General features: G+C 45.6%; 1 long non-coding RNA gene across 1 annotated transcript; it reads right to left on the reverse strand.

Moving 5' to 3' along the window:
- Positions 1–10,052: 10,052 nt before the first annotated feature.
- LOC112867011 (uncharacterized) lies at positions 10,053–17,880 on the reverse strand. Its single transcript, XR_003224142.2, has 2 exons — positions 17,343–17,880; positions 10,053–11,132 (listed from the first exon to the last, which is right to left on the reverse strand). It is a non-coding gene; the product is annotated as an uncharacterized LOC112867011 (long non-coding RNA).
- Between the last annotated feature and the right edge of the window lie 9,502 nt (positions 17,881–27,382).

The raw sequence follows: 27,382 nt of genomic DNA on the forward strand, positions 1-27,382 counted from the left end.
TTTAAAAGATAAGCAACTGTTTTCCAGGCAGTGGCCAAGGCTGGTGCATGGGGAGGCCATGTTGGGGGAAGCAGCAGTGTGTGTAAAGACATGGGGCCACACGGAGCATGGCAGGTTCAGGGAACTGGAACATCTGGGTTGAGCTGGTAGATGAAGAATGGGGGAATTAAGAAGAGAGAGAATCCAACTGTGACCAGGCTTTGAATGGCCTTGCCTGTTCTTACCCCTTATTCTGTAACTGACAGGAAACTGATGAAAATATGGGGATGACTGACTTGTGGCAAATGAGGTTCCACAGCAACATGAATAGCGGACCAGCTCAGAGTCTAGGAGGGAAAACAAACAGGGGAGCAAATAATGGTAGGCTGTGGCAGAATCCTGTGAGAGATGAGAGACTAAGGCAGTTAAGAACAGAGATAGAAACATGGGGATATTTGGGAGACAGCGTCTTCATTTACAAGCTGACAGACCCTGGAGATACCACTGACTGTGGAGCGTAAGAGAGGGAGGACTTATGGGTGCACTGAGGATTTTAGCTGGTGAGGCAGAGAAATATCACTCACAGAATTGTACAGGGGAATGGTCTAGGGAGTTAGTTCTGTTGAATTTCAGGTGCCTGAGGGGTGGCCAAGTAGAGACTTCAGGAAGGTGGTGAGAAACATGGGTTGAGTCTAGAGGCGCAGATCTGGAGGTCATCAACAAGAGATGGGATTTAAAGGCATGGAAGGGAATGAACAGACAGAGACAAGAGAAAAGAATCGAGGTCAGAGCCCTATATGGTACTAGTTAATTGAATGGGAGAAGAAATACAAACTGTGTGATGTACCGAAAGGGTTGTAGACATGAGTGAGTATTCTGGAGTCCTGGAGGTGTTGATGATTTCTGTAAATTGCCTTTTTTCGAAAGACTTTTGGGCGTCTTAGAAACTCGAGTTGTCCCCAGGCTAACAAACTGGGAACTTGGTCAGCAGCCTGTATGTCTATGCCTGCCGGCTTCCTGGGATCTGGCCTAAGGATAAGGCTGTGTAATTTGGTTAACCTGGGCTCCTATAAAAACCGAACTTTTGACCAAATCATTAAACAATTAATCCAGCGAGCACTTCATGATCTGATCGAATTGGTCAATAGGCTGACCATAATGAAAAGAAAAATCCCCCTCTGTCACAACAATTGAACCAATTCATCATGTAGACATTTCTTGAGATAAGCATTTAATTTTTCAGTCATTAACAGGCTTCCGGTCGTATTGGCAATTGCTCTCAAGCTATACACGTCATGTTTAAATTAATGAGGTCAGGCCTCAGTAACCTCATGCACCTTCGCTGCCTTTTCTGAGTGTTACTGGCAGACCTGAGGCATGAGCAAGGGAGGGGGAAAGAAGGAGGGAAAACAAGGCACGGAAAGAGGTAGGAGAGGAAGAGAAAAGGAGAGAAGAAAGCAAGGAGAGAGGAGAAGAACAGAGAAACAGAAAAGGAAGCGGTTTATCTGAATTTGCTCCTAAAGGGTAGGATGAAATATTTCTAGTGACCACAGGATCAAGGCAGCAGTGAGGTGTAGCAGGAAGCATGCAGTGGGGGCCAGACAAACCGGGACTGTGAGCCTCGGCTCTGCCGTTCTAGTTGTGTGACCTTGAGCCAGGTAACCTCTCTCTCTCTCTCTCTCTCTCTCTCTCTGAGCTTCATTTCCCTCATCCTGAGAGGTGGTTTGGCACAGAGTTGAAGAGCCAAGTTTCTGGACCTGGGTTTAAGTCCTGATTCTGCCCTGGAGCAGCTGCATGACCTTGGGCAGGTCACTTAACCTCTTAATGACTATGTCCTTCTGTTCTAGAGCATGCATAATAACAGAATCTGCTTTATCTAATTGTTGTGACTCTTAAACGAGTTACTACTTGTAAAGCAAGTGAAGACTGTGCTTGATAATGTTAGCCATTAGCTATAAAATTGTATCAGTTAGATTGTAAAATATTTGTAAAAGCTCCCAGCCCAGGGCTTGACTTACGGAGGCAGGCGCTCAGAAACTATGAATCATTTTCCCTTGTTTCAACTCCTCAGATGCCCCAGATGGGAGAAGAATGGCGACTTCTAACTTCTCTTCTCTATCTCCATCAGGGCACATCCAAATCCACTTGGACCAGGCTCTTTGGATCCTCCATCCATAGCCTGGTCTCACTTGGCCCTGGGCCAAACCTGCGTGCTCCCAGATGGAGCACCGCCTGGGAGGAGGGTTTTAGTGGGTTGCTTTTTTCCCAAAGAAATCTGAAGAGTAGTCTAAGGTCTTCATGGTTAACTTTGCAACAGCATCCAAAGCTCAAAACTTTTGGAATTTAGAGGTGGTATATGCATAGTATGTTGATGAAAATGACAACCCAGAAGAGAGATCTAAGAGGATGGAAATTAAAGTCAATACCAGTAAAGCCCAATAACTGGACGGTCACTGCAGTGTCCACACTTTTGAGTGTGGTTTGGGTGGAGAACATGGAGTGAAAGAGTGAGGCAAGTGTTTTTGCCCCTTTCCTCTTAACTAACAGGGGGCGGGTATATACCAAACATGCTTGCATGTGCACACACACACACACACACACACACGCACACACACACTCTTCCTTTTCATACACTTCATTAGCTGCCTGGAACCAAAGCTTGATAATTAAAAAAAGCAGAATTTTAGCACAATTCTTGCAAGCCCAAAGTCAAATATTGGGCAGGCATAAATCCCGAGTGGAGAGACATCCATGAATGAATACGGAGAGCTCTGGCCGGCGATTTTGCTCCCGCAAAGAGCAGAGCACGAAAGATGCCTCTTTCCACTTCCTGCAGCTTCCAGATCACCTCTACCCTCCTGTGATTTCCCACTTGCCTCTCCTGCCCGGCTCAGGGGATGGTAAGAGGCCAAGACAGATCCCGTCTGGTGCCGGCCAATGTAGATGATGCTATGTAAATAGTTAAAGGAAGGATGAGCCCATGGTGCGGGTGTCTCACTACCTGACGTGGGTACATTCACACTCAGTAGGGGTATAAGTTGCACAATTTTCATGCCCTTCTCCTTGCCTCATTTTTCTCATGTCGAAAATAGCGATAGCCATAGAACCTACCGTCCAGGGTCACTGGGGGGATGAGACAAGATGGTGAAATGAGACAAAGTGGTGCGCCCAGGCTCTGTCTCCAGTTTAGCAGCCAATATATACATAGTTGCTATTGTATTCATCTGAAAACTTTGTGTCCACCCTAGAACGGAGGGACGCGTTTTCCACTGTGCAAGGAGAAATCAAGTTTGGCGTGAATGCAGCAATGTGTGAATCACATTGCTTTTATCAGAATCCGGTTATCTTTTGAAAGGGTGTACCGTGCGTGTGCTGAGTTATCGTTCATGAATTGCTATCAAGGTCACATGTCAAGTGGCTTGAGATTACTGATGAAATGTTACTACTAACCATCTACCTCTTCCACTTTATATGTGGAAGCCTGAGCTGCCCAAAGGGATGTGAAGACTCCTGAAGAGCATTTTCCAGAGATAATCCAGGGAGGAGGGCTGCTGACACCTGCCAAGTCCAGACTCTGGTGTGGGAGATGGTGGGGTGTTATGCAATCACTCCTGTATTTTTACCACCCAGCTGGTCCTGTGACGACTTTCGCCAAGGGAGCATCTCTCCTCTCTTAAAGTTGGCTTCTGCTTCTCTCCAGGTGATATCCCAAGGTCACCTGGGAGAGGGAGGTCAGTGGTGGGGGCGGGGGGAGGGCTGGAAGGAAGCAAAGATAGTCTTGTCTTTTGGGCTTGACCTCAGCAGGGCACATCAGCTTCTACACGTGATCCTGACACCACATTTAGAGATAAGACCTAATTGGAGGGTAAATAAAAGAAAAAGATGCTTGCGGGAGGTGTGGGGGAGCAAAGAGGGGAAATTCAGGTGATATGTAGTGGCACCAGGTATAGATTGCTGCCCATCTGGAGCCAGCAGGTGCATTTTTGATTTGAACAGAGTTCCACTGGGATTGAACTAATGATTCAACGTCAAGCATGCTTCTTGCACATCTCCCATATTTCTGTACCCTGACTCCTTCTTTGGTCTCATCGAATTGATGAGTCAGCATGGGCACTTCACTTGCAGGGAAGGGATGGGTGTTGCCTTGAAAAATGAAAGTAGGGGACACCTCTGTGTCCCAGCACACTCCCCTAATTTTTTTTTAATGTTTATTTATTTCTGAGACAGAGACAGAGCCTGAGCAGGGGAGGGGAGGAGACAGAGGAAGTTGCAGGATCAGAAGCAGGCCCTGGGCTCAGAGCCAGAAGCAGGGCTTGAACTCACAAACAGTGAGATCATGACCTGAGCTGAAGTCCGATGCTTACCTGACTGAACCACCCAGGTACCCCTCCCAGCACGCGTCCTAAACGCCCCGGGGAGGAAGCTGGTTGTGATGGGGAGGGGGTACTTTGGAGAGCCTCCCCTGACCCTGCTCTACCCTCCGCAGTGACAATCTGCCTCCTGTACTGGGTTCCCTGACCTTCCCTCTGTCTTCCTCACTCTTACTCGCAAGTGCATAGGAACACCTCAATTCCTTTTTGTCGAATGAATGAAAGAACTTGGGTTTTGAGGCTCTGTGGATTAAAACTGCATGTTGTGTGTGTGTGCTCACCAGAAAGCCTGGGAAGAGTGAGGTTTATAGTTGAAAATATATTTTTCCCCCACAAGGAAAGTCTTAGAAGACCAGAGAGGAGGTAAAGCATTTTTTCCCTCAACCTTTCTCTCAGGGAGGTCGTGGAAGATTTGGCCCTAACTGGTCTTTAGAGGATTAATAAAGGGCAAAGATCCATATCACAGACTCACATCAGGTACATTCCTTATGAAGCACAGGCTGAACCGGCCAAGAATGCGGTAAGCCCCACCCTGAACCAACACCACAGAGACTCTGAGACTGTAACAGACGTATGGTGAGGGAGTGTGTAATTTATCTCTAAAGCTTTTATTCTTAAGTAATCTCTGCATCCAACTCGAGGCTCGAACCTACAACCTGAGATCAAGAGCCGTATGCTCTGGGGGCGCCCGGGTGGCACAGTCGGTTAAGCGTCTGACTCTTGATTTTGCCTCAGGTCATGGTCTCAAGGTCATGATTTCAAGGTCATGAGATTGAGCCCCGTGTTGGGGGACCTCCCCCTCCCTGTGACGCACTGGGTGTGGAGCCTGCTTAAGATTCTCTCTCTCTCTCTCTCTCTCTCTCTCTGCCCCTCCCCCACCTCAGAAAAAAAAAAAAAGGAGTCATTGCTCTACTGACTGAGCCAGCCGTGTCCCAGACAGCTCCCCTCCACCACCAGCACCAGCACTCCCCTTCTAGCATAAATCAACCACCAACCTAGACTCAAACTTAGGAGCAGGAGGAAAACACCCAGAAGGAAAGGGGAAGGTTCACATGACACAAAGGACAGGAATGTAGAAGCTGGTGACTAAATTTTAATCACCGTACCTTCTGATGTGCGAGGATAGTAGTGATAATGCCCAGGGTTGGAGACAGGACACCTATTATCTAGCGATGACACTCAGAGTTTATTGAGGGCAGGGGAGGCCTCCTCTTTCTAGATGTCCTGAGATCTGCTGCTCTGCAGCAGGAAAATACTGGATTGTAAACCCTAGGACATGACCCGTCACCACGCACGTATGTACCACGAAGGCAAATACCTTATGTGGGTGAAGCCTCGCGTTGAGGGAGTACCAGGTACGTATGTTGCTCACGTGCTCAGGACATTTCACCAAATTGCAGACTCCAATAAATAATTCTCCCGAGCCTGCAGTTATTGCTTCCTGGGTCATTTTGAAGTCTGATTTAGGGCATGCCAAAGGGAACATTGGCCCTGAAACCATTAACTGCCACCCACAGACTCTAGCTGAAATGCTTCCCTTCTTGGCGTAATCTGAAATTGTTCTTCCTGATTAAAGCAAAGGGCTTTCTAAAGTCTCCATTAAAAAAAGTTTTATACCCATTAACACCCATTAGCTCTGGTTAGTTTATCAGATTTCTGCACCTGACTAGGACCCAGAGGGTAGGGTAAGCAGTGAGGCAAGAGGGAGTGGGGGCCGGGAGTGGGGGAGGGTACGGAGGACGGAGAGGGTTCTCACCGCACCCACACCACGGCTTGATGAGGGAGGCAGGGCAGTGCTGACTCCATTTTACAGTCGGGATCGTTGCGGTTCAGGGAGATAAGCCCCTCGCCTGACACAGGGCAATGGTCCTTCCATCAGGTTGCCTCCACCTGGGACTTGCTGGGTTTGTGCTGAGAATTTCGGAGACACGCCAGGTGGGTGCACATAGTTCAGGGAATGTTAGCTACCCCTCACGCCACGCGGCTCCTGAGTTCTGACCTCTCCCGTGCCAGTGACACCAGCTGAGAAAACACGCACGTCCTGTCCGGAGGGGAAACAGGGAAGTGGCTGAAACTGTAAATGACATCAAACTATTGAGTATCCATGCAACACGCATTGATCGATCATCTATGATGTTCCAGGCACCGTTCTAGGCCCTGGGGATATAACCGTATGTAGAAGAGTAAAAAAAAACCCACTCTTCCCCTTGTGCTTATATTCTAATGAAGAGAGGCCTGCCATGAACCACACAGATAAGGCACATACTCAGTAGGGCAGGTGGAAATAAACACGACTGAGGGAAGGGAAAGGCAGAGTCCGGGGGGGGGGGGGGTGCTGATGGACAGATTGCTGCATCGGGTGGTCGGGGATGAACTTCTCGATATGATGAACTTTGAGCAGGTGTCCCAGGCATTACAGGAGTGAGCCATGAGGCTGTGGGCGAGGACTGTCCCAGGCAGAGAGAATATCGGGTGCGAAGGGTCCAGTGCATGCACCAAATCACGTGTGTTAAGAAAACCCCGAGGGAGAAATGTTATTTGGTGGCTCCTGCAGACACGGTTTTTGATTAATGGAGATAAATACTTAATTAATTAATATATAAACCTACCATTTAAACATTTGGCCTATAATTACCCAAGAAGAAATCAATATTTGAATCTTGGACTATGGTTTAAGTAGGAAATTACCTTTTTAAATCACCTCTTCATTAGGAAAAGCTTTAACTGATTAATTAATAATTCACTGACTGGGAGAAGGTCTTGCATAACGTATTGATCAAACCTGATTCATATTTGAGAAGTGTTTGAGTTCGTGCTTTGGGGTAGCACAGGGCAAAGGTGTTGGGGCACACCCCGATGTTCTGGTCACAGTGGACACGACCTGGTTCCACAAACCCCATGGAATCACCCCAGAAGCGTCTCGACACAGAGAAGAAACGTACTTGCAAATACTCTTCACACAACCTGGGTTTCAGTGCAGTTCAACATACGTCCTTGCGTGGCTGAGGGGTGGGGGAGCTTTCTGAGGTCTCTTTTATAAAAGACTGTCCACTCTCATGACCCAATTACCTCCCCAAGGCTCCACGTCTAATTACCATCCCATGGGGATTAGAATTCGACCCATGAACTTCAGGGGACATAAACATGTGGTCTATAGCACCCACTTTGTGCTAGGAAGCGAATGAGGTGCTGGGGATACAACCATGAACAAAGCAACGACAGAACCTGCTTTCGCGGGGCTTCCGCCCCCAGGGAAATACAGGTGATAAACAAGTCAATAAGCAGAGAGTAAAAAGGGAAAGGTCAGTGAAGCAAACCAGTGGGGGCACGGTGACAGCCTAACAGCAGGCATTCGATGTGGTTCCAGAAAATCAAGGAGAGCTTCTCAGAGGAGGTGACATTTAAGCAGAGATCCGCAGCATCCGAAGGAGGCACTCAGGGAAGCAGCCGCTGAGGGAAGAGCGGGCACAGAGGGGCGGCAGTGGGAAGGCAGCCACATCCAAGGTTGTGGGAGGCCAGCGTGCGCAGTGTGGCGAGTCTGTGAGGAACAACATGATCGGCCACCAATCAACTGTTTCGTCCAGGACACCCAAGTCAGCAGTGTTCCTTTGCTGTATGGACCACATAGATGCAAATTATGTTGCAGGAGCCAAGAATGGGGTTTGCCTTAGGGAGCCCGGGTGGGTCAGTTGGTTAAGTGTCCAACTTTGGTTCAGGTCATGATCTCGTGGTTTGTGGGTCTGAGCCCCGCATCAGGCTCCGTGCTGTCAGCATACATTCCCTCTCTCTCTCTCTGCCCTTCCCCTGCTTGCTCTCTCTCTCTCTCTCAAAAAATAAGTAACCATTAAAAAAAAAAGAATGGGGTTTGCCTTTACCTTATGAAGAAGACGTATCACTTATTTAAAACATCTTTTTAATGTTTGTTTATTTTTGAGAGAGAGACAGAATGTGAGGCGGGGAGGGGCAGAGAGAGAGGGAGACACAGAATCGGAAGCAGGCTCCAGGCTCTGAACTGTCAGCACAGAGGCCGACGCGGGGCTTGAACTCACAAACCATGAGATCATGACCTGAGCCAAAGTCAGACACTTAACTGACTGAGCCACCCAGGCAGCCCAGGTTATTGCTTATTTTTAAAGTCAGCTTAATTGGGATGTAATTTACATACCTTCCCTAGGTCCTAAATTGTGTCTCTGGAGTTGCCATCCAGTATGAGGTGCCCTAAATATCAAATGACTACGATTATGGTCCCCCTCACCTTTCACTTAGTGCTGCACTAAGCTCATTTGGGCAGGGTGGAATTTAATGAATACAGTAGATATCAAACCACCATAACCCATCTAAGGGACTAAGTGACACAGAGGTATCTGGGCCATATTTTCTGAATAACGATTAAGGAAATACGATTTGATAAATGGTTCGGGGGGGGGATTCTGTGTATTTTATTATAACATTTACTTACTATTTGAAGAGCAATTAGAATTTCTGGGACATTTTGGTGACTTTTGAGGACAACGAGACAGGACATTTAAAATCAGCAGGATGGTCCTGGAAAATCCACGATGCAAGCTTGCCCAGCGGATCAGTGTTAGAGCCACTCGTCTTGCCACCATCATAACAAAGGTGGGGCTAGAGGCAGTGGACCTAACTTCAGAGTTACGGTCATGTATTTACAGGCTCTGGAGTCAAAGGAAGTTCGGTCCCAACCTTGTTCTGCCTCCTCTAACGGTGTGATATTGAGAACCTTTCTTCACCTTTTGGAGCCTCCCTTTCTTCACCGGGGTTAACGGTGGTCATGAAGTGAGGTAGTATTTGTAGTGCTTAGTGTGGTATATGATACAAGCAAGACCTCAGTTGATGATAGTGATTATTATTATTGTTTTCTTCTTTTTGTAAATATATAGGGAGAAGGGAAGGTGAAATTTAAGACTGGCTGATTTTTTTGTTTAACGTTTCTTTACTTTTGAGACAGAGAGAGGCAGAGCATGAACAGGGGAGGGGCAGAGAGAGAGGGAGACACAGAATCTGAAACTGGCTCCAGGCTCCAAACTGTCAGCACAGAGCCCGACGCGGGGCTCAAACTCACGGACCGCGAGATCATGACCTGAGCCGAAGTCAGATGCTTAACTGACCAAGCTATCCAGGCGCCCCAAGACTGGCTGATTTTTGTACCAAAGGTACAGAAGAATTTGGGGCACCTAGGTGGTTCATTCAGTTGACCATCTGACTTCTGCTCAGGTCATGATCTCGCGGTCGGTGAGTTCGAGCCCCGCGTCGGGCTCTGTGCTGACAGCTCAGAGCCTGGAGTCTGCTTCGGATTCTGTGTCTCCCTGTCTCTCTGCCCCTCCCCTGCTCATGCTTTGTCTCTCTCTGTCTCTCAAAAAATAAATAAATGTTAAAAAAAATTAAACACACACACACACACAAAACAGTTGCAGAGAAATTCTTTTGTACAATGAGAGCTTCCAAATTTTCGACTTTTTTCCCTAACTTGACAGCTAAAGATGTCTGGAAATTGCCCACTATATTGCTTTTCTGTTTTTGCTGTGCAAATTGCCACAAACTTAGTGGCTTGAAACAACATAAATTTATTATTGTACAGTTTTGTAAGTCAAAAGTCCTGGGCAAAAATCAAGATGTTGACAAGGCTCCGTTTGTTTGTTGTTGTTTTCCTGGAGGTTCTAGGGAAGCAACTCCTTTCTTGGCTTTTCCAGCTTCTTTTTTTTTTTTTTTTTTTAATTTTTTTTTCAACGTATTTTTATTTATTTTTGGGACAGAGAGAGACAGAGCATGAACGGGGGAGGGGCAGAGAGAGAGGGAGACACAGAATCGGAAACAGGCTCCAGGCTCCGAGCCATCAGCCCAGAGCCCGACGCGGGGCTCGAACTCACGGACCGCGAGATCGTGACCTGGCTGTAGTCGGACGCTTAACCGACTGTGCCACCCAGGCGCCCCGGCTTTTCCAGCTTCTTAAGCCTGCCCGCTTTCCTTGACTCATGGTTCCCTTCTCCATCTTCAAAGCCAGAAGAGTCCTCTCATATCACGTCTCTCTGACCCACTTTTCTGCCTTCTTCATCCACTTTTAAGGACTCATGCAATTAAACTGGGCCCCTCCGGGGAATCCAGGATCATCTCCTCTCAAGCTCCTTGACCTTAATCACATCAGTAAAGTCCCTCTGCCACGTAAGGTCACATATTCACAGGTTCATGGGATTAAGATGTAAATACAGGGGGCATTATTCTGCCTACTATAGTAGTAAATTCAAAATACAATCAGACAGAGAACTAAATAAGAGAAGAGAGGATATATAGAGAGAATGTATCTATAGCCTATATATTAACTCCCAAATCAGCAGAATACCCAAGTACCCATAATTAACTATTTTTAACTCAATTAGTCTTATTACAGAATTTTTCCAACATGAGTAATTTTCTTATATTTACTATCCAAATAACCCAATCATTGAAATACTTAAAAACGTAACCACTTGAAATAATGCTTCAAAGACAAACCCATTGGCCACTCAAACTATACCAAATTCAACGATGTGTTTTTTTTTTTTTTTAAATTCCTTGTAATGGCATTACACTCGAGGAGTCTCGGTGGACTGCAGCTAGAGAATGGAATCCCCCAGCTGACAGACGTGGAGAAGGCTCAGCTGGAGTAGTTGATGAGGAATGAGCCGCGCTTGCTTTTATTCCCGGCATATTAGATTGTTTTTCTTTTTTCAACGGCTTTAGCAGAGCTCGGGAGAAGTTCCTAGTTCCTGTGATAGTCATAGCAACCTGATTCATGGAAAAAACAAAGAGGCAGGGAGGTGGGGGGGCAGTTGTGGAAAGAGGCATATGTGCATAAACTCATGATTAGTTCCGTGCTTTTGGGCAAAATCATCCAGAAACACATACTATTTTCCTCACGTACCATTCTTTACTACTGTAATAAACACATATGGATGTCATTGTCCATTCCTCCTGCCAATCTGTGCCTCGAATCATCTTTCCCAGAGTGATGCGTTCGAATTCATATTTTTCCCAATATTCCCCATGACAGGAACCTATATTTGCAGCACGACAGGCTGGAGGGTGTGCAGTCCGTGGTTAGAGAAGGGAGGAAAGATCACAGGTACCTTAAATGAGGGTAGGTAAAACCTCTATGGTAGAAAAAGGTTTACTATAAGAAACAAATGATCTCTTCCACTTACTTCGCCTACTGTTTACCACCAATGGCAGATCAGATCTCTGTCTTTGACCTTGCCCAGGGTCCCTGGGGATTGTGATCGCTTGGATTAATAGCTGGTGGAGATAAACGCAACTTTCTGCCAGTGAAACTTGAAGGCTTAAACATGAGCTCACCGGATAAAAATATTTCCCAGTAACACGGGGCTCTTCGAAGCAGTAGCCAGCCCCCAGCTCTCAGGCCATGCTTGGTAAGGCGCTGTTCCAGAGACCCAAGAATGGTAGTGCCGAAGGTACCATTGTGTGAGAACAGAAGCTCAAATGGAGACCAGTTCTGGTGGCTTCTGGTTTTTCTCACCTAATGGCTTCCTTGGCCTATCACAGCTGGCAGTGAGCCTTGCACAAGCGGATGACAGTAATAAAATGAGAACATGGGAGCGAGACTAGCTGCTCTTCATTTCACTCCAGAATCATGCCACAAGGCCCCAGGCACTGGGCTGCTTGATTTTGCCAACTTTCAAATCACTTCCCCAATCCAGAGCTCCAGCCTCTCCAGAGTGGGCAGGGCGGCATGGCGGGTGTGGACCAAATGGACTTTAACATGGGTGGGGTCCATGTCCAGAGGTTTGATATTACTCACTTAAATGATATTAAACTGGAAGTAGGGTTTGGAAAATTGGGAGGGGAGGCTGGGAAGGGAGAGAGAGCATAAGAATGCAGACTCCAGAAAATAGAGGCACAGCCCTGAATCCGTGCACTTGACTTCAAATAGGTTCTGTTTATAAAGAACATGCACTGATGCTTTATGTGCCCGAGTCACAGGCTCAGTCACTCAACAAATATTTACTGAGCACCAATTTAGGGTCGGGCTCTGTTCCAAGGACTAGAGAACAAGACAGATGGAATCTGGGGGGAAGTTTATATTCTAGTGAAGAGAGACAGATCACAAAAAAGTAAAGAAATAACGGGATCAAGTGATAGACTGGAGAAGGAGAAACTTGAGCTGACATCCGAGTGTCAGGAAGGAACCAATTGTGGGAAATGCTGGTAAAGACAACGCAGGAAGGGAGAAGGGTGAGTACAAAGAAAAAGCCAGGTGTAGGGCGCCTGGGTGGCTGTTTCTTTAAGCTTGTTAGCGTCTGACTTCAGCTCAGGTCACCATCTCACAGCTTGTGGGTTCGAGCCCCGGGTCGGGCTCTGTGCCGACAGCTCGGAGCCTGGAGCCTGCTTCGGTTTCTGTGTCTCCATTTCTCTCTGTTCCTCCCCCACGCATGTTCTCTCTCTCTCTCTCTCTCTCTCTCTCTCTCTCTTTCCCTCTCTCAAAAATAAACATTAAAAAAATTAAAGGAGTGCCTGGGTGACTCAGTCGGTTAAGCGTCCGACTTCGGCTCAGGTATGGTCTCACAGTCCGTGAGTTCAAGCCCTGCATCCGGCCCTGTGCTGACAGCTCAGAGCCTGCAGCCTGCTTTGGATTCTGTGTCTCCCTCTCTCTGCCAGTCCCTCGCTTGCACTCTGTCTCTCTCTGTCTCTCAAAAATAAATAAATGTTAAAAAATTGTTTTTTTTAAGAAAAAGCCAGGTGGTCTTGAGCAACAACAAAAAAAGGGCCAGTGGGCTGGGAATCTTTTCTCCTGAGACTTGGATTTGTTTTGTTTAAATTTTTTTTAATTGTGGTAAAGTATACATAAAAAGATTTAGCACTAACCTTTTTTTTTTTTAAGTTTATTGATTTATTTTGAGAGAGAGAGAATGAGAGCAAGTGGGGGAGGGGCAGAGAGAGAGGGTGAGAGACAGAGAATCCCAAGCAGTCTCCGCGAGTGAGCACAGAGATCATGAACCACGAGATCATGACCTGAACCAAAATCAAGAGTCTGAAGCTCAGACTGAGCGACCCAGGCGCCCCTAACCATTTTTACGTATACAATTCAGTGGCATTAAATACGTTCCGTCATTGTGTGGCCATTGTCATCATCCAGCTCCAGCATCCTCTCTCTCATCATTTCGAATGGAAACTGCCCATCGAACACTAACTCCCGTCCCCTGGTCCCCCAGCCCCTGGCAACCAATGTTCTAGTTTCTGTCTCTATGGATTTGACTTCTCTAGGTACCTCACATATGTGGAATTATATACATTTGCCTTTTGTGTCTGGCCTGTTTCACTTGGCATCACGTTCTCAGGGTTCATCTATGTTGTAGCACGTGTCAGAACTTGCTTTTTAAGGCTGCATAATATCCCATTGTGTAGTTATGCCACATTTTGTCCACTCATGTGTTGATGGACACTTGGGCCGTTTCCACCTTTTGGCTATTGTGAATTATGCTATGAACACTGGTATTGAGACTCCTTTTTTTGTGAAGATTTTCCTTTTAATTTTTTAATTTTTTTTACTTTATTTAATTTTTTTTTTTAATTTACATCCAAATTAGTTAGCATATAGTGAAGCAATGATTTCAGGAGTAGATTCCTTAATGCTCCCTACCCATTTAGCCCATCCCGCCTCCCACAACCCCTCCCGTAACCCTCAGTGTGTTCTCCATATTTATGAGTCTCTAATGTTTTGTCCCCCTCCCTATTTTTATATTATTTTTGTTTCCCTTCCCTTATGTTTATCTGTTCTGTCTCTTAAAGTCCTCATATGAGTGAAGTCATATGATTTTTGTCTTTCTCTGACTGACTCATTTCACTTAGCATAATACCTTCCAGTTCCATCCATGTAGTTGCAAATGGCAAGATTTCATTCTTTTGGATTGGCGAGTAATACTCCATTGTATATATATACCACATCTTCTGTATCCATTCATCCATTGATGGACACTTGAGCTCCTTCCATACTTTGGCTATTGTTGATAGTGCTGCTATAAACATGGGGGTGCATGTGTCCCTTCGAAACAGCACACCTGTATCCCTTGGATAAATGCCTAGTAGTGAATTGCTGGGTCGTAGGGTAGTTCTATTTTTAATTTTTTGAGGAACCTCCATACTGTTTTCCAGAGTGGCTGCACCAGCTTTCATTCCCATATTTTTAAATTTTAATTGTAATTTTTTTATTTATTATAGACAGGGTGGTACAAATGGAGGAGAATCTTAAGCAGACTCCATGCTCAGTGCAGAGGCCAAAATGAGGCGCATTCTCACAAGTATGAGCTCATGACCTGAGCAGGAATCAAGGTTCGGATGTTTAACTGCTTAACCAACTGAGCCACCCAGGTGCCCCAAGACTCAGTTTTAAATGAGGGCACCCACAGTCTAATTTAACTCTTGAGATGGATGGATATGTGATTAAAACACATGCAGACAGTGTTGAAAAAAAAAAAACAAAAACAAAGTGGCAAAATGACTTCACTGATAGTGTATGTTCCCCACCTCTGAGATTTTTATTTACATGGTTATTTTACTTATTTTTATTTATTAATTGACTTCGTGTTATGTGTTTCTAAATATTGATTGGGAGTAATTATGAAGAATATCTATTGAGTCTGGGGACTGTCTTTTAAAATCACTGTATTTATTTTCTTTCCTGAAGTATTCAATGTAAAGTATACAGAAAAAATAATTTTTTTAACTGCATAATGTGAAAAAGAATGCATATATGACGTGGTCTCTGAATTGCCCCAAAATGCCGCCAGAATATTCCAGAGGAGGGGATGCCTTTTACTCTAATAGAACAACAACAAAAAACCCAGCTTTCATGTGGCTGTGCCTGTATCCACAATACTGAATGCAAGCTGATTCAATATGCCATCAGACATGTTTCTCTCAAGGTCATTGCAACTTTTTTCAGATAGTGGGACTGAAATTCCCTTAAGTCCCATTTTACCCACAATGATGGGAGCAGTGATTTTGACATTTTGAAATCTTAGCTAGTTTCCTTAGTTAGCCAGATAATTCAATTAGAGCTGAAGACATTCATCCAGGGAAAAGTCTTCCCACTCTTACATAACCCTGGTTTAATTTTTAAAAAATTTTTAAAATTCACAAACCCTCCATCATACAGAAAGATTGAGCCATGTTACTCAAAGCATGTGTGCACTGTAAGCTTTTGTGAGACCACACTAATGAATCACTGAGTTTTCTAGACCCAAAAATCACTTGTATCCCTGGCATCCTTTGCTGTGAAGGACTATGTAAGAATCACCCTCAGGGAGCCTGGGTGGCTCAGTCGGTTGAGTGTCCGACTTCGGCTCAGGTCATGATCTCACTGTTCGTGGGTTCGAGCCCTGTGTCGGGCTCTGTGCTGACAGCTCAGAGCCTGGATCCTACTTCAGATTCTGTGTCTCCCTCTCTCTGCCCCTCCTCCATTCATGCTCCGTCTCTCTCTCTCTCTCAAAAATAAACACTAAAAAAATTAAAAAAAAGAAAGAATCACCCTCAGCTACTGTGATCCTATCACATCTACTCTACCAAGGATTTCCAGACATCAATGAATAGGACCGTCCTCAGTGGTAAAGGACCTGCTGCGGGGGAAGGGGCGAGGAAGGGGAGTGGGGGAGTGGGGAGGAGGGCTTGTTGAAAAGGTATCATTTTGCAAAGATTGCTGCCATTGGTTCTGTGGGCAGGCATGATGGGGAATGCAGGGAACAGGTGGTGAACTGGAAAGCATGTTGCACTAAGTTTGAATTACTGTTTATTTTTTTTAATGTTTATTTATTTTTGAGAGAGAGAGAGAGAGAGAGAGAGTGTGCACACATGCAAGGGGGGAGGGGCAGAGAGAGGAGGTTAGAGACTCTGAAGCTGGCAGCATAGATCTGAAGGATGTCTGTTTCTCGTGATTCGCCTCCATGGTGTTTATACCATTGAGAAAATTAGCTGTAGCCAAGTTTAACTGGGCAGGATCTAAACAAATTAATTCCTTGCAACCCTGGTCAGTTTCTTCCTGCCTGTATCTATGCTTCCCTCAAATGTAAAAGGGATTTACAGCCCAGGAAAAATCTCTGTGATAGATGCAATCTGGGAAAGGTGGATATACCCTATGATAGAAAGACAGAATGGAAGACTGGTTCGCAAAATGACCGTAAAAGCTAAATAAATATCCCCGGTCTAACACTATAAAGAAGAGACTCTCTGGCAAGACCCTCAAGTACATAGCTCAGACTTCAATTTTTTTTTAATGTTTATTTATTTTTGAGAGACAGAGAGAGAGGGAGGCACAGAATTGGAAGCTGTCTCCACGCTCCGAGCTGTCAGCACAGAGCCCAATGAGGGGCTCGAACTCACGAACCGGGAGGTCACGACCCGAGCTGAAGATGGATGCTTAACTGACTGAGCCACCCAGGCATCCCAACGTAGCTCAGACTTCAAAAATCTGATCTTCCCTGCCGGTCCCTTTCCCACCTCTATTACCCTGGCCTCTACCCCCAAACTTAGAACCTTATCATACCCTCATTCCCAGAGTAAAGACCAAACTCCTTAGCAGGCATAAAACATAACAGGCTTTCCCTTGATCTAGATTCTGTGTGCCTTTCCAGCTCTGGCATCGGACATCTCCCTCTCCCACCCCATGCTCCAGGCACACCGAAGTTCTCAGTCCTTCAAAAGCGCCGTGCTGTCCCTCAGCCCAGATTAGGCTTCTGCGTATATTGGCTTCTCTGCCTCAGTGCCCTTTCCTGCCTGCTTTTCACCCAGTTGTAGAAAACATTCAGCACGTTTTGACCCCCAGCCTCTGAACCTTCTTCCCATGTGTGAGGACGTTCCTCATCTTATAAACCCTATTGGGAAATAGCACCTTTAACACCTGTCTTCTTTTACAGAAGTCAGAAAGACTTCTCTGGCACATAAGATGTGGGCGGGGAGCCCAATCTTGGTGCATCAGCTTGCACCTACCTGGGATGTGGATTCTGGAAGCAATGCCACCCAGAGGCGGGGCAGGGAAGACTCCCTCCTGGCCGTGGTGGGGGCGATGGCAGCAGCGTGCAGTTTCCCGGGGCCATCTCCAATGCCACAGCACCAACAGCCTCATATCACCTCGGCACTGTTTTTCCCAATGGTTCTGTGGCCTTCCTAGAGACTGTGCGGCCAGCTGACGGCTCTGCGGTTTCCGGCTCCGGTCTATTTCTGTTGCTCGCAGTTAAAACTCTGACAGTTCCCCCGACCAGCGTCGATTTGTTCCTCAAGACCGCGCTTAGTTATGACTCTGTCTAGAAGCAGCACCCATCCCTGGCCACCAGTCTTCTCTGGACTCCCATGGAAGTCTGGTCTACCGTGGCTCAGCACTGGTGAGGCTGTGTCCTGACCTGCCGCTCGACTCCCTGCCCCCTCTTCTAGACTATAATTCCCTGAGGCCAGAGGACAGGTTTTGCCCCTCTCTGTCCCCAGAATGCAGCACAGTGTCTAACATGATATGCGGTAGTAGCAGCAGCTGCACTTCTGGAAGCAATAGCGATAATAACATAACTAACATTCATGGAACATCTGCTCTGTGCCAAGAGATAGGCTATCTTGTCAGGCACAAGACAAAGATTTTTATTTAATGAATAAATGAATGGATACCAAGCGATGCTCCCGAGATGTTTTTGAAGAGTGTGGCTCAGGCAACCCCAAGGAAACACTGGGACGATGCCTCCTCATCAGTGAATACACCTTCTTGGCCCTCTTCTCTCTTTCTCTGGGTACGTCTCTGGTGTTCCATGCTTGTCCTCATCTAGAAGCTATTTAACATCTAGAAAGTTGAGTAGCCATGGTTACGCTGTTAGTCGCAAGTGCCTTTGTCTTTCAGAGAGGCTTCTCATATCATGAAAAGGTTTCAGAAGAAAGAGTCTTTATTGTGCAATGCCTCATAGTAGACCACACTTTTTTTTTTTAAACTATATATTTGGGGAGAACGCAACTGGGGGAGGGGCAGAGAGAGGGGGACAGAGGATCCGAAGCGAGCTCTGTGTTGACAGGCAGACAGCAGAGAGCCCGATGCAGGGCTCCAGCTCATGAGCTGTGAGATCATGACCTGAGCCGAAGTCAGACACTCCACTGACTGAGCCACCCAGGCGTCCCTGACCACACTTGTTTTTATGGTGTGGGCACAGGAGCTGGGGCTGGAGAGAGAGAATGGCTATGTACCTGTGTGAAGGAGCGGGGAAGCCGCTCCCACCCTGGCGAAGAATTTCAATCTGAGATTGAATCAGAGGATATCAAATGGGAAGTCTCATGCATGTGCCCTCAGAAAAACATAACTTAAGGGGTGCTCGGATGGGTCAGCTGGTTAAGCATCTGACTTTGGCTCAGGTCATGATCTCACGGCTCTTGAGTTCAAGCCCCATGTCGGGCTCTGTGCTGACAGCTCGGAGCCTGGAGCCTGCTTTGGATTCTGTGTCTCCCTCTCTCTCTGCTCCAACCTTGCTCATGCCCTCTCTCTCTCTCTCTCTCTCTCTCTCTCTCTCTCTCAAAAAAATAAACATTAAAAATTTTTTTAAATAAATATAAAAAAGAAAAACGTAACTTGACTGAGAGACTGATTTCCTGTAAATGCTTGATTTATACAAAATTGAAACTATTGGAATTTTCTTAAATGATAGGGAGTTCATCAGAGATTGCCTCTTACTGACCTTGGAAAGATTTTGCTTATGGTTTCCAGGACCTGAACAAGAAATGACCCAGCTCGGGCTGGCTTACAAAATGAGCTAAATTGAGTTTTGTTTGTATGACTGGACCGGTTCTACCTGCCCGGGGAATTTTCAAAGCTGGGTCCACTTGTTATTGACTTCAACAGACTCTAACCGAACTCCCTTGCGATTTCCGCGCGTACATAGAGCCCGCCCCAAACATGCGGCTGACCTGTGTGTAGCTTGCTGCTGTTTGTGTGTCCTGAATGGCAATCCCCCTGCTATTTCTGATTCAACTCATCTCTTTGAGCTTGCCTCAGTTTACCTCTTTATTTAAGTGGACACACCCCCGTCCATTTTTTCTCAAAGGGTAATCCTCTTCTGGGGTCTTCCTAAGCCCCACAGAGATTTTTTCCAGTGCCTTGGCCATGTCATCTCCCTGGGGGCAGGCTCACGGTGAGAAGGAGGACAGGAGCCTGTAGACAGTCCTGTTTATTCTTCTTTTTCCATCCCCCACTCCCCTGCCCCCTGGCTGAGCGAACATAGAAATGACTCGCCGTCTCTGAAAGGCTGCTGGCCGTGTTCTGGACCCCCTTGCTGTCCAGCACTGGAACCATATCTTACCTTAACAGAAAGTCAGGTGAGCAGAGGGCCCTAGGGTCAGATGTGAACCCACCCTAAAAACACAAGCAAACTGGCAACCAGAAAGCAGGACAAGGATGGGGCAGGGCTGTGACAGAGGGTGGCCCAGGTCCGACTGTTCCTCAGGTCCTCAGGTCGGACTTTCTGCCAGGCTGTCCTGTGAGGTTGGGAAGATGTGGTTGGAGGAGGCTGGTGACTTGTTTCAAAACAAACAAGGTCCTCGAAGCCTTTGAACAGCTAAAGGAACAGAACGCTGCATGAAGATGTACTCTTCTCTCTCCTCCGAACTGAGTTGATCACAAGGGAGGCTGGCCTTGGCCGGAAAAATGGTGGTCAGATATGGATCAGTGGCCCGAGTGTCTTCTGCATGGGCCTTCATGTCCCGAGGCCACAGGGAAATATGAATTTTTAAACTAGTTTGCTGTGGTAAGTGGCTCACCATGTTTCTGACTCTATGTTTCCTGTCTCTGGGCCAAAAGCTTCACAAGTGTGGCTGTGGGGAGATTTGACCAGGTATTTGACCTCAGCAATGAGTCTCTTCCTAACTCTCTATTTTGGAATCCAATCCACGTAGAGAGCCCTTTGAATGTGGGGTCATGTGCGTACACATGGACCACGGTGCCTGTGAGTCCTTTACCCGTCATTCTCACAACACAAGCAGCTTGGAGCCCCGTGATCTCCTGCAGAGCATCTAAATGAGACTGATTCATCAGGAGGACCTCAATTCACATCCCCCAGTTTGGGATAAATTGACCTCAATTATCAAGACTAGTTTACCTGCACTGTACAGATCAGCCACTGACCTATTTTATGTTACACGGAGTGTTTTAAACTTTCGTGTGTTTCTCCAGATGTACGCTAAGATTCTTACGGTCAAAGCCTTTAAAATAAATATTAAAATTTAAGAGCTTTGAGGATTATTATTATTTTTTCTTTTTTTTTCTTGCATGCCCCCTAGGTAGAAGATTCCAGTTCTTCTCACCGTCTGCCCTGCTCCAATCCTAGTTCAAGTCACTGCCAGCTATTTCTCAAACACAGAGAAAGTCCGCAGACACACCTCTCCCACCTCGACTCTTACCCTGCTCCCCTCCCAGCAGCGAAAGGTATGTTTATTTATTTATTTATTTTTTCTTTTAATGTGCAATTTATTGTCAAATTGGTTTCCACACAACACCCAGTGCTCATCCCAACAAGTGCCCTCCTCAATGCCCATCACCCACCCTCCTCTCCCTCCCACCCCCCATCAACCCTCAGTTTATTCTCAGTTTTTAAGAGTCTCTTACGGTTTGGCTCCCTCCCTAACTTTTTTTTTTTTTTCCTTCCCCGAGAGAGGTATGTTTAAAAGTAAATCATGTCACATCCCTCTCTGGTTCAAAACTCTCCCAACCCTTCCCCTTACAACTAGAACAAAACCCGCGCTCCAATGGGCCTACCAGATCCACCTGACAGGGGCACCTGGGTGGCTCAGTCGGTTAAGTGTCCAACTCTTGATCTCGCTCAGGTCATGATCTCACGGTTCATGAGTTCAAGCCCCTCGTTGGGCTCTGAGCTGACAGTGTGGAGCCTGCTTGGGATTCTCTCTCTCTCCTTGTCTCTCTGTTCCTCCCCAACTTGTGCTCTCTCTCTCTCTCAAAATAAATAAATAAACTTAAAAAAAGAAAAAAGATCCACACCTGACCAGGCTCCTGACCAGCTCTTCCAGCTAACCCACAGCTCCCCCTGACACCCACCTCTCCAGTCCCTGCAGCCTTCCTTCTGTCCCCAAATACACACCAAGCTTGGTCCCCCTCTGGGCCTTTGCACTTGCTGCCCTTCCTGCTGTTTGCAGTTTCCCGAGATCTCTGCCTGGCTGCCCCACCTCATGAGGACCTCAATTTACATCTCTTAGAGGGACTTAAAAGACCATTCTAGGTAAATCGGCAGCCCCTGCCCACCTCTGCCACTCTATCCCATACCCCACTGTAGCAGTTGTAGGCACTTCAAGTGAAATGATTTCAGAAGTTTTTTTAAAAAAAAAATATTTTTAAATATTCATTTTTGAGAGAGAGAGAGACAGAGAGAGAGAGAGGCAGAGCGTGAATAGGGGAGGGGCAGAGAGAAAGGGAGACATGGAATCTGAAGCAGGCTCCAGATTCTGAGCTGTCAGCACAGAGCCCGACTCGGGGCTGAAACTCATGAATCGCGAGATCATGACCTGAGCTGAATTGGAGGCTTAACTGACTGAGCCACCCAGATGCCCCAAAAGTTTTTTTTTTTTTTTAATTTTATTTAAATCCAAGTTAGTTAACATATAGTGAAATAATGGTTTCAGGAGTAGAATTTAGTGATTCATCACTTACATATAACACCCAGTGCTCATCCCAACCCATGTCCTCCTCACTGCCCCCCACCCATTAGCCCATCCCCCACCCACCTCCCCTCCAGCAACCCTCAGTTTGTTCTCTGTTCTCAAGAGGCTCTTACGGTTTGTCTCCCTCTCTGTTTTTATCTTATTTTTCCTTCCCTGCCCCTGTGTTCATCTGTTCTGTTTCTTAAATTCCACATATGAATGAAATCATATGATATCTGTCTTTCTCTGACTGACTCATTTCTCTTAGCATAATACCCTCCAGTTCCATCCACGTAGTTGCAAATGGCAAGATTTCATTCTTTTTGATTGCCGAGTAATACTCCATTGTATACATAGATCACATCTTCTTTATCTATTCATCCATCGAGGGACATTTGGGTTCTTTCCATACTTTGGCTATTGTCGATAGCGCTGCTATAAACATGGGGGTGAATGTGTCCCTTTGAAACAGCACACCTATAACCCTTGGACAAATACCTAGTAGTGCAATTGCTGGGTAGTAGGGTAGCTCTAGTTTTAATTTTTTGAGGAAGCTCCACACTGTTTTCCGGAGGGCCTGCACCAGTTTGCGTTCCCACCAGCAGTGCAAGAGGGTTCCTCTTTCTCCGCACCCTCACCAACATCTGTTGTTTCCGAAGTTGTTCATCTGAGCCACTCTGACAGGTGTGAGGTGGTAGCTCATTGTGGTTTTGATTGGTATTTCCTAAAAGTTTGGTTTATGTGTTTGTTGCTGGCCTGCCTCCCTACCCAACACTAGAGTATCAGCTCCTCAGAGGCAGGGACTCCTCAGACTCAGATTCTCTTAGCCACTGCTCCCCTACCAGTACCCGGAACAGTGCCTAGCCTGCCAAGTATTTATTAACTGTCTGATCGTGTAACAAATTTAATATTTAATAAAATGTATCCAATAAGTGAGCGAACTAATGATCATGAGACAGCATGGATGACTCTCAAATGCGCCATGTTGAATGAAAAAAGCCAGACTCAAAAGCCTACCCACTGTGAAATGCCACTTACATGGCATTCTGGAACAGGGAAAACTATTGGGACAAAAAAAAAAAAAAAAAAAGATCAGTGCTTACCAGCGGTTGGGGTTGGGGTTGGGGTTGGGGTGGTGGGGGTTGACTACAAAGTCACAAGGGAGCTCTGTATCTTGATTTTGATGGCAGTTACACAGGTGCGTGTTGTTAAAACCATATGAAAATCATTTACCACACAGGATTAATTTTTTATCTGTAAACCACACCTCGGTTAATTTGATTTTATTTAATAGCCTGGCAAAATTCTTTGCTCACCCTAAGTAAGCATCCTTTAATTTTATTTTTTAATTTTTAGTTTTTTATTACTTTTTCATTGAGCTCTAATTGACATAGAACTTTATATTAGTTCAGGTATACGACACGAGTATTCAATATTTGTACATATTGCAAGAGGATCGGCACAATAAGTATAGTTAACATCCATCACCACATGTAGTTATAAAGATTCCTCTTCTTGTGATGAGAACTTTTAAGATCTGCTCTCTTAGCAACTTTTAAGTATGTAATATGGTTTCAATGTGGTTCACCATTCTATACCTTATATACATGCAACATGACTTACTTATCTTATAACTGCAAGTTTGTACCTTTTCATTCCCCTCACCCATTTTGCCCGCCCTCATGCTTGGGGAAACACCAGTCATGCTCTGTATCTATGAGCGTGGTTTTTTATTGTTAGATCCCATGCATAAATGAAACCATTTAGTATTTGCCTTTCTCTGTTTGACTTATTTCACTTAGCGTGATGCCCTTGAGCTCCATCCATGCTGTTGCCAATGGCAAACTTCCCCTTTTTAACGGCTGAATAGTTTTCCATTTTGTGTGTACGTGTCCGTACCATGGCTTCTTTATCCATTCTTCTGTTGACGGACACGTAGGTCGTTTCCACATCTTGGCTATTGTAAGTAATGCTGTGAGGAACATTGGAGGTGCCGATATCGCTTCCAATGAGTGTTTCCATTTTCTTCAGATAAATACCCAAAAGCGGAATTGCTGAATCATAGGGTAGTTCTATTTTTAATTTTTTGAGGAAACTCCGTATTGTTTTCCAGAGTGGCTGCACCAGTTTAGGCGGAATAAGCATTTCACGGTTTGCAGAAAGGCTCTTCTATTGAACGTTCGGTGAACAATCACCGTGTGTATACATCCTGCTCTCAAATACCTTGGGAGCAACATGGTGTCATGGAAAAGCATTAGGTGGATAGTAGATATCTATCAGATGGACTGCAGTTTGAACTGTGGCTTTCCCACAACAGCACAATAATCACTGTGTGTTTTGGTTAGGATTTCTTAGTTGTAAGTTATCAAAACCAGCTCTGGCCTAGCCTGCCCACCCCTGACTACACCAATAGCTGGAAAGAGGAAAGACACAGCTTCTCAACTCATACTGGGAGGCAGATACCTGGAATTATGCACCCACCAAGACTACATGCAGTGGGAAAGATGTGGTTCCCCCAAAGAAGACGAGTCTGCTCTCAGGATTCCGGGCAACAGTAAGCAACTTCCAGTATATTGTGTAACCTTACTAAAACTCTCTGAACCTCAGTCCCCTCATATTTAATACCTACCTCTCAGAATTATAAGAATTAAACAAAATAGGGGCGCCTGGGGGACTCAGTCGATGAAGCATCTGACTCTTGGTATCGGCTCAGGTCTTGATCTCGTGGTTCGTGAGTTCCGGCCCTGTAAGACCCTCTGAGCTGATGGTGCAGAGCCTGCTTGGGAATGTTTCTCTCCTTCTCTCTGCCCCTCACCTGCTCGTGCTCTCTCTCTCTATCAAAATAAGTAAACTTAAAATATTTAAGAATTAAACAAAATAGCTCCTCTAATGAAAATTTAGAGTGCTTAGAGCATAAATATTATTTTATAGAATTTCTCTTTTCCTTTTCCTTTTGGCCTCTAGATCTGAAACTTGTACATCTAGCTTTCCTAAAGTCAGGTAGAAAGCTTAATAATTTACCTAGTTCCCCAAGCCAGAAATCAGGGAGTGAGCTTCAGTCTATTTTGCCGTTGGTTTCACCTCCTAAATACAGGCTATCCATTTCCTCCGGACTATTACATCAGCCTTGTAACTGGCTCACCCTCGTCCCCCCTCTCCCTCCCTGAGGCGGTATAGCATGATGGTACTATGCCGTGGACTCTGGAGCCAAACTGTCTGGGTCTAAATCTTGGCTTTGTTCTTCAATAGTCATACAACCTCAATTGACTCCCATAATCTCTGTGTGCCTGTTTCCTCATGTGTAAATTGGGGATGATAATAGTTCCTACTTCAAAAAGTTATAATAGGGATTAATTGAGTTACTCTATGTAAGCACTTAGAGCAGTGCTTGGGTTGTGGGAAGTGTTTTACAGTGCAGGCTTCTTAAATAAATCTGCCTCCTCACCTCTTCCAGGCTTACCTTCCTAAAATTTGTCAATAGGATCGGAACTTTTATCAAATGCCCATTCTTACTACTCTGGTGCTGGCTGGGCTAAGACAAAGGCTCGTAAGAAGTAGCAATTTTCAGGCACCTGGGTGGTTCAGTCGGTTAGGTGTTCGACTCTTGATTTCGGCTCAGGTCGTGATCCCAGGGTCGTGGAATTGAGTCCTGCGTCAGGCTCACTCTGAGCATGGAGACTGCCTGGATTCTCTCTCTCTCTCTCTCTCTCTCTCTCTCCCCCTGCCCCTCCCCTGCTCTCTCTTTCTCAAAAAAAAAAAAAAAGTAAAATAATTTTTTTAAAAAAGAATTGCCTTCTACAATTCATAAGACAATAGCTATCAGTTTAAAAAAATTACTCGTTTTGTTGAAAAAAACAGTACTATATGGCAGATGGTAAAAAAAACTACTTAAATAATATGAGAGTGTCTATTCACATGTAGATATTCCTTTCATCTTTCTTCTTCCCCTAGAGACAATTGTTAACAGTGTCTTGAGTATCTTGAAATTTTTTGTACCTATATGTAGATAGATATATACTTTATAGAACGAGGAACAAACTCTATTTCTATAGAAATAAGAACAAACATCGTTCTTCATCTTGCTGTTTTTACTTACTAGCTTGTCTTGATAACCTTGACATCAGCAGGCACCTTCAACAAAGATTTACCACCTCAGCTTAGCATGGCGTGGTCTGGACGCCCCAGCCCCACTGTGGATGTTTGGACGGTTGCGATTATATACAACACCGCAGAGAAGATCTCGGAACGTTCATCTTCGTGCACCTGTAGAAATATATTGAACTGGATACTTTGACCGTTAAAACAGGCAAAGGTATCCAGAGACTTCTCCCAACCTGAAGAGATTCATTGCATGGGGGTGCGGAGGGTTGTAACTTGCTCCTTGCCTGGGAGGAGTTCCCAGGACTACAAAACAGAAGGCAAACATCACAGGGCCATAAAGTTGAAGGACGTAGTTGTCACGGTTGCCAAGAGATATTGGTGCTTCCACTGTTCCACTTGATATGGTGAGGGGACATCTGTGTTCTAGAAACCGCACTGGCTTTAGCTCTGCAGGAAAATCCCTTTACCGAGAGCTTTGTAAAAACAGAACAAAACAAAATTCTAGACTAGGTTCCCTGTAATAAATGTCCAAGGAGCCTCCCCTGAGCTCTGTTAGTCTGCTGGTTTGCTGTGGCTCTGGGAATGCTCACAAGGCAGTACCTCATAATGCCTAGGAAAGACAAAACCAATAGAGGTGTCTTCTTAGTAATAAGGCATGACCTTCCATTTCTAATTCATTCTCCAGTGCTGCCCGTGCATACTCTTTTCCTGGTCTGCTACATTTTGTTTTAATTCAGCACATATCTACTGGGTATACACCGTGTGCCAGACACAGTACTAGGCTCTGGGGAAAGAAGTCTTAATAACAAGATAGAGTTGCCACCCTGCTACCCTCCTAGACTTTGCAGTCTCCTGGGAAGGGAGGAGATGCTGAGGAATAAACAGGCTTTTATTCACTCATCCATTTATGTAAACTCAATAAGTGATTCCTACGGGCAAGGCGCCACGTTAGGGAGTTAGAGATGAAAAGACGCATAAGATGGTCAAGGTCCCAGACTTCTTGAAACTTACGGTTTAGTGAGTAAGACAGAGAGAAAGCAAACGCTGCAAATAAGATAATTATAAGTTGTCACAAATTCTAGAAAGAAAACCGGGTTTTGAGACAGAGTGCAATAGGCGATTGTACTTTAATAAGAGTGGGCCAGAAAAACTGCCTCTGGGAAAGTGTCATTTTAAGCCAAGACTTGAAGAGCCAGCTCTGGGAATAGCGGAGGGAAAGAGACTTCCAGTCAGAGGCCACAGCCTATGCAAAGGCC

The sequence above is a fragment of the Puma concolor genome, chromosome A2 (assembly GCF_028749965.1).
Source record: "Puma concolor isolate L17-30 chromosome A2, mPumCon1.1.hap2, whole genome shotgun sequence".
NCBI classification, from domain to species: domain Eukaryota; kingdom Metazoa; phylum Chordata; class Mammalia; order Carnivora; family Felidae; genus Puma; species Puma concolor.